Below are 10713 nucleotides of genomic sequence, written 5' to 3' on the forward strand. Positions count from 1 at the left end.
ACCACCTTGGAGTGAAAGGATGGATAAAAGCCTTCCAGTCAATTGGGACCAGGAAGCAATATTTGATGAAATAGAACTGAAAATAAAACTAATCAGAAGAGATAAAGAGGCCACTTCATTCTAATCAAAGCAACCGTTAACCAAGAAGACAATTCTATGATAAATAAATATGCACAAAACTGAAGTGCAAAATTTCAAAAGTAAAACATGTGTTATTGTGTTTAAAGATACATATTAACATCAATCAGTTAATAGTAGGTAGTTTCAAAATTTCAGTTTCTCTAATGATCAGGCCATCTGGACAACAAACAAACAGAAAAACATCAAAATTAACATGAATTAAAATAAACTTTAAAGATATCTATAGACTTTTCACCCAAACAACAAAGAATGCACATTCTCCTCAGCAGTGTGTAGAAGATTTTCTAAATAGAACACATTTAGTGACACAGGATAAAACACTCAAAAACAAACAAACAAAAATAATCAAAAAGGTTAAAATGACTCCTTATATCCTAAGCAAACTTGAGGCAGTAAAAAAAAAGTACAGCAAAGAAATCTCTAGCAAATACATAAGTCCGTGGAAATTAAACAATAATTAGTGGATCAAAGAAAAGAAATCAAGAATGAAATAAAAAAATGTCCCAAAATGAAATGAAATGACAACACAAAACAGCAAGGACTCTGAAGTACATTAAAAGCTGTCCTATGAGGAACATATATACCTCTGTGCACCTACATTAACATGTCAGAAAGAGCACCAAATTGACTTAATGATGCAACTCAAACATTTGGAAAAAAGAAGAAACCAAGTCCAAACACAGTCAACAAGAAGAAACACAATAATCAGAGCAGAAATCAATGACATGGGAATAAAGACAAAAATGCAAACAAAAAGCCAATCAAGATAAAAGCTAGTTCTTTGAAAAGGAGACACAATTTAACAGAATCAAAAATGAAACAAGAAATAATTTCCACAGATACCAAAGAAATTCAAATTATAAGAGGACACTTTAAAAACTTATACTCTGTTAAGCCAGAAAAATCTAAAAGAAATGAATAATTTTGTAGAATCATCCAAACCACCAAAATTAAACCTAAGAGAGAAAAAAAAACTAAATATGCTAATAACAAAAAAAGGGAGATTGAAGGCTGAAGAGATGGTTCAGCCATTAAAGGCTAGGCTCACAACCAAAATTATAATGAGATTAAAAGAGTAACACAGCATCTTTCAGGTAAAAAGACCCAGGCCAGATGGCTTCACAGCAAAATCCTACCAGAATTTCAAAGATCTGTAGCCAATAATTCTTCAGCTATTTTTTTTACGAAATAAAAACAGTAGGAACACTCACAGACTCTTTCTATAAAGCCACAATCATTCTAATATAAAACCAGGGAAAGATGCAATAAAAAAAAGGAAACTATAGGCCAATAGCCCTGAAGAAGAGACACTCAAAACTGCTTAACAAAATATTTGCAGAGTATAGACTTAAATAAAAAAGATTAGACACATGTTTAGAGGATAGTTTGACAGGCAAAACTCACACTCATCTAGTAAAATGGTAGGTCCCTGTTGGGAACTATGACCTTCCCTGTAAGCCGTTTTTGTCCTGGCTTACAGTACCAAATGTGAACTCCTCTTTAGGAGTCAGTCTTAAATCCAGTCAGAAGGATGGTCTTATCCAGGAGAGCCAAGATACTATTTTGCACAGGGAGGAAAATTCTGCCTGCCACGTAAGTATTTAAACATGAGGGTTCCACAGCAGAGAAGGGATGTTGGTGATAATTTCTCCATAAACTGTCTTCCTGGTTTCTTCTGACACTGTAAAACTCAACCAACAGGGTGGAGTTTCCAGGCCAGTATCAGCTTAATGTCTTCATGTCTTAAAGTCAAAACATCCACATGCCAGGTGTCTTTGCAATAGGAACTTACCATCTAGGTATGGCGTGCTGTTTTTATCAGTAGCAATCGACTTTATGATTTGTGAGACCTCCAGAGATCTTGGCCAACAACTCACAGGGATGTTGCCCACCTCTGGCACTTGTCTTTCAGTAACCTTATCTCCTCTGGGAATGTCCTTTTTACAACCATGCAGTATGCCTTTGGGGATTTTATTTTTTTCCTTTCAGCTAATCCAGCTCCAGTAAACTTTTAAGGACCATTATACCTGGTTGTCTCTCCAGTGGTTTCCTAATCTGTAACACACTCAGAGGCTAGCATTATGTCCTCTACATAACAAACCTCATTTCAGAGGATGGGCCAGTTTAGACAACATCCTGATCCACCAACCCATAGCAAATAGTGGGGTCACAAAGATAACCTTGGCTAAGCAGTCTGGAAGCCCTGTTGTCATCTGTTCTCAACAAGTTCACCACTAATACTGAGGTTGAACACAAACAAGCTCTAATGCAACTTTGAAAGGTTCCATCCATTTGTACCAATTGTTTTCTCCACAGATCAAGTTTGGGTACAATATATGAATAGAAGGCACTGACTTGATTAGCTCCCTGTCACTCCCATTCATTCTCTTTGAGCCTTGTAGTTCCATATCCTGGAGCTCTTCACAGAGCCTATCTATATTTATCCACCCCTGATAGACTCAGTGAGCCTAACTTTATCTGTTCAGTCTACTCTACACCAAGAGGGAAACAGATGCTGCTATTCCCAGCCACACCTGCGGGATCCCTGGGTGAAAGTAGCCCTGCTGGAGCTAGAGCATCTCCAATTACTGCACCTTGTTTTTATGGGCATTTCTGGTTGGGCAAACCATCTCCCCCATTAGGAAAAACCTTATGCTGCTGGGAAATGTATGCCCTTGCTCTGGGAGAGGGGGAGATAATTATCCATCCCTGGGACAGACTTGTCTACCTTCACCCTGTCCTTCTATCATGAGCATCTTCTGTGAACTTCTCAGGATTTAAATCCCCTCAGAAACTCTTTAGCCACAATTTGGTTTTCTATCATTTTTTTCCCACTTAGGAACTTCAGATAGACACAAATCCAGCCATATTTGTCTTCAAGTAATCCAGACAGACCTATTCTTCTCCTTTGTCTTTTTTATTTCTTCTCTAGGTTGCTCCTTACTTCATAGAAGCTCTTTAAATGCTGGTCTAAGTCAGGGAGATCCTGTGAAGTCTGACCTACTTTATAAAGATCTTGCCCCACAAAGCACTCAGCAAAGCTGCTAAAGCTCACACCAGCGTTAATGTCCCTACTAGATCAATTTTTCTATCTCCTCTGTGAACATTGTCCTATCTGTCCCAGTGAACTGGGTTCAAATACAGCTTTCCTTATCCTAGGTTTCTCAGTAGTGCCTTTCTCTCCACTATTCCCAAACTTTTATGGAGAGCTCAAGGGGAGATAGTCAAGCCATCCTAGTGGGTCTTGTAGCCCCATCAGGAACCGATTTCCTTCATACTGTCTCTGGTCATGCTGTTGTTGCCACAATGAGAGATATGAAGTTACATTACTGAGCTTTCTACCTTTACAGCAGTCAGACTGATTCTGTCCACTCTTATGTCTCACAGACTCACAAAACTCAATCCACTGCCACAGGCTCTTCATTGTTTGTTTACAAGTCTCCTTTAATTCCAGCAGTTCAAATGCTGAGTATTTACTGATTACCCTATCATTTGGTTTGATACCATTGTTGTAGCCCAAATATGTACCTTGAAACACACATTTTGTTCTTTTTTTAGTAAAGTTCAGACCTGATGGGTATCATCCATCATTTTTACCAGCTCTCTCCCATCCTCTCGTATATCTGTTCTATTTGTCAAATCAAAGGCTAACAGGGGGATACTACCTGCATTTGTATTTCTTGTCACTGCTCCTCTGTAGTAACAAGTTCTTACTTTATACAAACAAGTTCTTGCTTGGTCATCATCTGGCCCTCAGGTGTACTTGTAACCAGGCAATCTCTGCTGCTCTTTGCTGACTACCTCATCCTTCATGTGCTAATCTCAAAGATGGCAAGTTTCCTCTAACCCTCAATCTGTTCTGAGGGCATCTCTTTATTTACATGATGGGCCCCTTGAGAATCCTGATCCTGCCTGGGAATCAGGATGTAACTCTCAACTACTTCTCTTAGTCTGCATGTCTGCATGCTCCCATCAAATGATAATAGACTAAGTCCCTGAAAATGGAAGCAACCTCAACTTAAATGCTTTCTTTCATAAGAATAGCCTTGATGGGATGCCTCACTCAACCTTGATGCAGGGAGGAGGAGCTTCGTCCTGCCACAGTTTGATATGCCATACTTTGTTGACTCCCATTGGAGGCTTTCTCCTTTTTGAGGAGTGGATGGGGCAAATATAAAAAGGAGGTGCAGGAGGCAATGGGAGGAGAGGAGAGAGTAAATTGTGGTTGCTATACAAAATAAAAAAAAATGTAATAAGAAAAAAAAAAGAAAAAAAAACCTTGCCTTTGCCTTGGTCATGGTGTCACTTCAGAGCAATAGAACAGTAACTAACATAGAAGGGCTTAGAGAAAAAAAATTGACAAATTATGTAATTATATGATAATTTTAAAAATTAGAGAAAAATTGTCTTACAAAATAAAAACAAAATTAAATATGAAAAAACCCAGTTAGTCACTTTTCAATGTAGCAACCATATAACCAAAACTCCATCAATGAAGCAACTGGGTATATGAAGAATATCCAAGGAAGAGTAAGTACTTGAACATGTTTAATTAATAATTGTTGTATAATAAGAGTTTTTCTTTCAATTGTTACTTAACCTATTATTTTAATTTTTAAATTTTTGGCTAAAAGTACATTTCAAAACATAGATTCCCAAAGCAGGGATTTCTTTTTTCTTTATGAAATATGGTTGAGAATTCAAAAGAAGTTATGTAAAACTCCAAGGGTGCTAGTATTATTTTGATCATGTAATTGGAATCATATTCTCTTAGTTCTAGTAAATTATTCTAATGGTTAATTTTACACTTAAATTTCTATGAAGAGATAAATAAAAGCTTCACACAAATGATGATGACTCAATAGTGCTAGTTTATGAATGAACAATAAGTAGATTAAAATATGAAATATAAAATATATCAGATAGAAAGAAAATGTCCTGGAACTTTGATGCTTTTAGTTGTAGATCTCAGCTTGTGGTAGTTACACCTGGAGGTGTGCCACCAAATAGCGCCTAGCTGCCGAGGCCCGTCTGATCCCTGTTCTGCCTAGAAGTGTACCGCCAAATATCGTCCGGCAGCAGTCGATCCTTCTGATTCTGGTTCCTGTAGAATAGCTCTTAACAAACTATGGCAAGCAAAATTTTGTTAAAAGGAGTATTGTAGAATTGCTGGAACACAAGACTAAGGGTGGGAAAACGCGCAAGCATGGCGGGTGCTGAGCGGCTCTGCGCGAATGCAAAGTGCGGTGCGGAAATGGGCAAAAAATGAGAAGCGGTGAGTGCCTTCTCAGGTCCGCTTTGGCGGCAAAGATCTCCTTTGCCGTAAGGAAGAGGCAAATGTCCCAAAGCTGTGGTGAGTCCACCTGGTTAGGCAAGGGACCCTGCCCGTTGGGGAAGGTGGGGGAGGGGAGAGGTGTCTGCTGCCTGGGTGAAACCCAGGTCCTGTGAAAATTCTAATCCCACTTCTGACACCAGATATCGTGGTTAAATAAGGATCAGGATAAACAAATAGGCCGAATAGATGCTTATTCAGGGAGAAATAACTTACAACCTAGACAGATGAACACCAGGAAATTAAACCCAATGCTCTCCTGTCTGAGTCATGCCAGCAAGAGAGCTTTTTCCAGCTCTCTCTCCGACCTCCTTCCACAGGTCACTTCAGCCCAGGGCTTCACCCCCCAATGGGCATGGTCAGTGCCACAGAAGGACTATCTCACTACATGGAAGCTTTTCTATATTATAAGGTAAATCAAATATCCATTGTACAAAACATTTAGTGATTATCAGACTCTAGTTACTTGACTATTCTCTTAATAAATCTTAATTTAAAATCTACTTATGCCAGATACAATGGTAGGTGCTAAATTTATAAAAGTTAAAGTGGCAAAGTGGCAGAGGTGCTTCCTCCAATGAGTACACATTCCAATACAGGAGCTGTCTGAAAATAATGAACTGAAAAGTAATGGATTGCCATCTGAATGATTGAACCATATGAAATCAGGTGCAACATGTAAGTAGAACCTAAGAAACAAAGTGGTTTAGTTAGAATGTGACATGTAACATGGACAGTTCCTATCAAGAATTCACAGTAGAATTTCTACTAAGAGCATGGAAGATTTATACTTTCATAATTTTGTATGAATAAAATGTTTCAAACTAAATGGCAGGCCATAGATACTGAATAGAATACATTTTGTTGTGAATAAAATTCAGTAGAATACTGGAATATAAATGTGATTTGTTCTGAATATTTTTGAATGCTCACATTTCCCATTGTTAAGTATTTTATTAATATCAGTTTTATGGAACATTAATTTTAGTTTACAAAGCAGACTTGAAAGCCTGTGAAACACTTGGGTGTTTGAGCTGAACATTTTGTCATTATAAAAGTCATTGGGCCATTAGTGAGCTTACACAACCTGATTATTTTAAATGTATTTTAAGTGCCAAGCAATACACAACACATTATGAAAATAATAAAAATCAAAATTGAATACAAATTCTTGTTAGTAGAGAGTTAACATTTCCTTCAGGGGGTGAAGGGAGGGCTAAATCAAATAATCAGTAAACATATACTATTTTGTGAAAAACACAGTAAAATAACTTTTTAGAGGAAAATAAGGTATTTAATTTAATTCAAGGAATCTTTTCCTGGTAAAGGAACATTTGAAGTAAGAGCAAAAAAAGATCAAAGTTAGCAAGGATAGGGTATCTGTATGTCCAGAGATAGGAGCATGGAAGAAGGGAAATCATTCCCAAGTGAAGAAGAACATCTGCAAAGCCTGAAAAGGAGAGATAATGGATTTTCAGAGCCAGTCAGTCAATTTAAGGATTTCAGTGTTCACACTCAGAGCCATAAAAAGCCAGAAAGGGATTGGAAGCACAGAACACGTCAAGTCAACAGTCTAACAGAACTCAAAGGATGCACTTTTATGGGTTAGAAAATCCAATTGCTGATACAGAAAATGTTTTGAATTTGGAACTAACACAGCATTAAAAGAGTCACTTAGTCCAATTTAGGGGATCTTGAAATCTTCTTTTGGTCACAGAGTGCCTGAACACGATCTTGAAAAACAAGTAAATTTGATGAAGAGAAAGGAAAGTAGTCATTCAGGACAAATGGGCAGCCTATATGCAGAATTATAAGCTTAAATAAATGACACAGATGGCAGACACAGATTACCAAAACATCAAAGGAAAGAGATGAAACTATGGATTTTCACCTGTAGAAATATAGAAGGACAAAATTAAAACCACAAAAGGATCACATGGCATGCTCCATAAGTAATCATTAAAAGACTGAGCAGGCAACTATAATGATTCCTATTTAAGAACAATTCCTAGATTGTTCTTAATATTATATTAATAACAGATTATTAAGGTGACTAAGAATGGAGGAATGAAGAGAGCATATGATAGTTTTAAATAGAATTGTAATAGTTAGATTAGAGATATATCAGACATTAAAGATTGTTGGTTCGTGAATGCAATTTGAAGGTAAATATATCATGAAAAATAGTTTATTTCTAAGCTACATAAATGTATAACAAATTCATTCTCTGTTTGAAAATAAGGAAGATGCAAAATTTAGATAAAATATAATAATTTGAGATTTGAGATTTCTGTAATGACAATGTGAGGACTTCAGAGAAATGTTTTCCCCAGAAGGATATCTTTTAAACTGGTCAAATTTAACAAAGCTAATCATTCACTGTCTCAAGAGATTGATGAAAAGGCCTACAACAATTGAAATTCAAACCACATTTGTGCAGCATCTATAGAACCTAGAAAAATGGATAAACTGAGCTAACACTCAAAGATCTATCTCCCTAGACGTGTGATACATCCATCTCCTAGTAGGTTCCACCTTTTTCAAATACCTGAAGTGTAAGAGCTATACTGGGTATATTTCAGTCAGTGCACATCAGCAGCCCATCTTTCCATTGTTCCACATTACCTACTATATAATTCCAACCTTATGGGAAGTTCTTAGGTGTCTAGGCTTTCAAAAGAGATAATATTTATTTTCTTGTGCCTATGTGGACATGCTTATGCAAACTTGACACAGCATGTGGATAGAGATCTGGGACAAAACTTGTAGTTGGCTCTCTCCTTCCATCATGTAGTCCCAAATATTGTTTGACATTGCAGCAGATGCCTTTTCCTGCTGAAAGGTCTAGCCTATTTAACCCAGACTTACAGATAAATGGAAAGATAAAATGTAAGCTGAGATTTTTAAGACAGGACAACCAACAATAATAAAAAAAAGAAAAATTTTGACTGAGTTTGTCTTCCAAATCATTAGACAGAAAGAGCAAATGACAAAGAATGTGAAAACAGAAGATTTGGTATTGAGATTTGCCATAATATCTAATGTGCCTGAATCAATTTTCAAAAGTGAAGCACAGCAAGAAATAGTGAACCATGATGAATAATATTTTAGACTTTAAAAGGGACCACAAATCATACTAGGCAAATGAAGACTTCCAAGCGCCTTCATATATATATGTATATATACATATATACACACACACACACACTTACAGACGCACACACACACACACACATATGAAATTACATTCAAAGTTAAGGGGAAGAAAATGTTTCTTCAAATATATAAGGAAGAGAAATATTTAAATATATATATATATATATATATATATATATATATATATGAGAATTTTAAAGGTGAAAGGCACAAATATTAAAATAATATAAGGGGCCCAACAGCAGAGAAGCCATATGAATAATCAGAAAATGTTAAGATGGTTTTATAGAGGTAATGCATTCTTCTATGTTCCAAATACAAGGACAATCACATCTGTAAAAGAAATATTACAAAGGCTTAACTCAAACAAAGAACCCTATGCAATAATAGTTGGAGACTTCAAAACCCCACTCTCACCAATGAGCAAGCCATCAAGGCAAAAACTAAACAAAGAAATAATGAAACTAACAGATATTACAAATATCTACAGATAATTCCATCCAAACACAAAAGAATATACTGTCTTCTCAGCATATCATGAAACTTTGTCCAAATTTGATCACATACTCAGTAACAAATTCTCAACAGAGACAAGAAAACTGAACTAATCCCCTGTATCCTACTAGACCACCATAGATTAAAGTTTTATTTCAACAGCACAGAAACAATAGAAAGTCTACAAACTCCTGGAAACTAAATTATCTACTGAATGAATGCTGGGTCAATGCAAAAATAAATAGAGAAATTAAAGAGTTCCCAGTATTCAATGAAAATGAAAGTACAACATACCCAAAATTATAGGACACAGTGAAAATGGTGCTAAGAGTATAGTTCATAGCACTAAGTGCCTGCACAAAAAGAAAAAAAAAGAGAGAGAGAGAGAGCTCTCATACTAGCAACTTAATAGATCTGAAACAAAAAGAACCAAATACACGCATGAGGAGTAGATAGTAGGAAATAATAGCAACTAATCAAATGCTGGGTTGATTAATAAAATAGAAACAAAAAGAGCACCACAGAGAATCAATGCTTGGTTCCTTAGTAAAATTAACAAAATAGACACTTATCCAATCATAAACAAAAGGGAACATAACAATAGATACCAAGAAAATCCAAAGAATCAATAAATCTCACTTCAAAAATCTATACTCCACAGAATTGGAAAACCTAAAAGAAATTCACAGTTTTCTTCGTAAATACCACTTACTGCTCAAGGCCTCTGCTAAAGAGGCCTCAGCTGGAGAGTGCCAGGTCCTAGCTAGATCTGACTATTGGTTCCGAAACATCCTGAGGCCTCTGCTAAAGACTCCTCAGGTGGAGAGTGCCAGGCCCAGGCTAGATCTGCCTATAGGCAAAAGAACATCCTGAGTCCCATCCTGGGGGATCTTTGACCCCCATCACCACTCTTCTGCTGGAGCCTGATTGCTGACCTCCATCGCTGGGCACCTGCCTGTGGAGAGACCTCCTAGAGAGCTTGGACCACCCAGAGATACAGTCATCGAACCACTGACCCACCTAAGCCCACTGGGGAAGTACCATATAGAGAGGGAGAGACCCCACCAACACCTCCTGGAAGAAGCTGTGAGAAGACAGCAATACAAGAAAATACCTAAGACAAGCATGATACCACCAGAATCTAGGGACTCTACACCAACTAGACCAGAACACAACAAAGCAGATGAAACAGAAGGGAACAACTTAAAAATTATCATCATAAAAGTGATGGAGGCCCTCAAAAAAGATGTGAGAAAATCCCTTAAAGAAACGGAAGAAAAAACAAACAAAAAATTGGAAGAATTGAATAAATTTCTTCAGGAAAGTAAAGAAAATACAGAAAGCCAAGGGAAAACAAAAACAAAAACAAAAACAAAATAACAATGGAATCTTGAAATTTACAGGCAAGTGGATGGCACTTGAAAAAACAATCCTGGGACTTCTTGGAGCAACTCTGAACAAAGGAGACCTGACTATCCACGCGGGACCACCCCTAATTTCCACCGGCTTGGTCTCTGACCCCGCCTCCAGTCCTCTGCTAGAGTCCTGGGCCCCTCCCAGAGATCCCCCTATCTCTGAAGGTCCACTCG

Source organism: Phodopus roborovskii, unplaced genomic scaffold, assembly GCF_943737965.1.
Source record: "Phodopus roborovskii unplaced genomic scaffold, PHOROB, whole genome shotgun sequence".
Classification (NCBI taxonomy): Eukaryota; Metazoa; Chordata; class Mammalia; order Rodentia; family Cricetidae; genus Phodopus; species Phodopus roborovskii.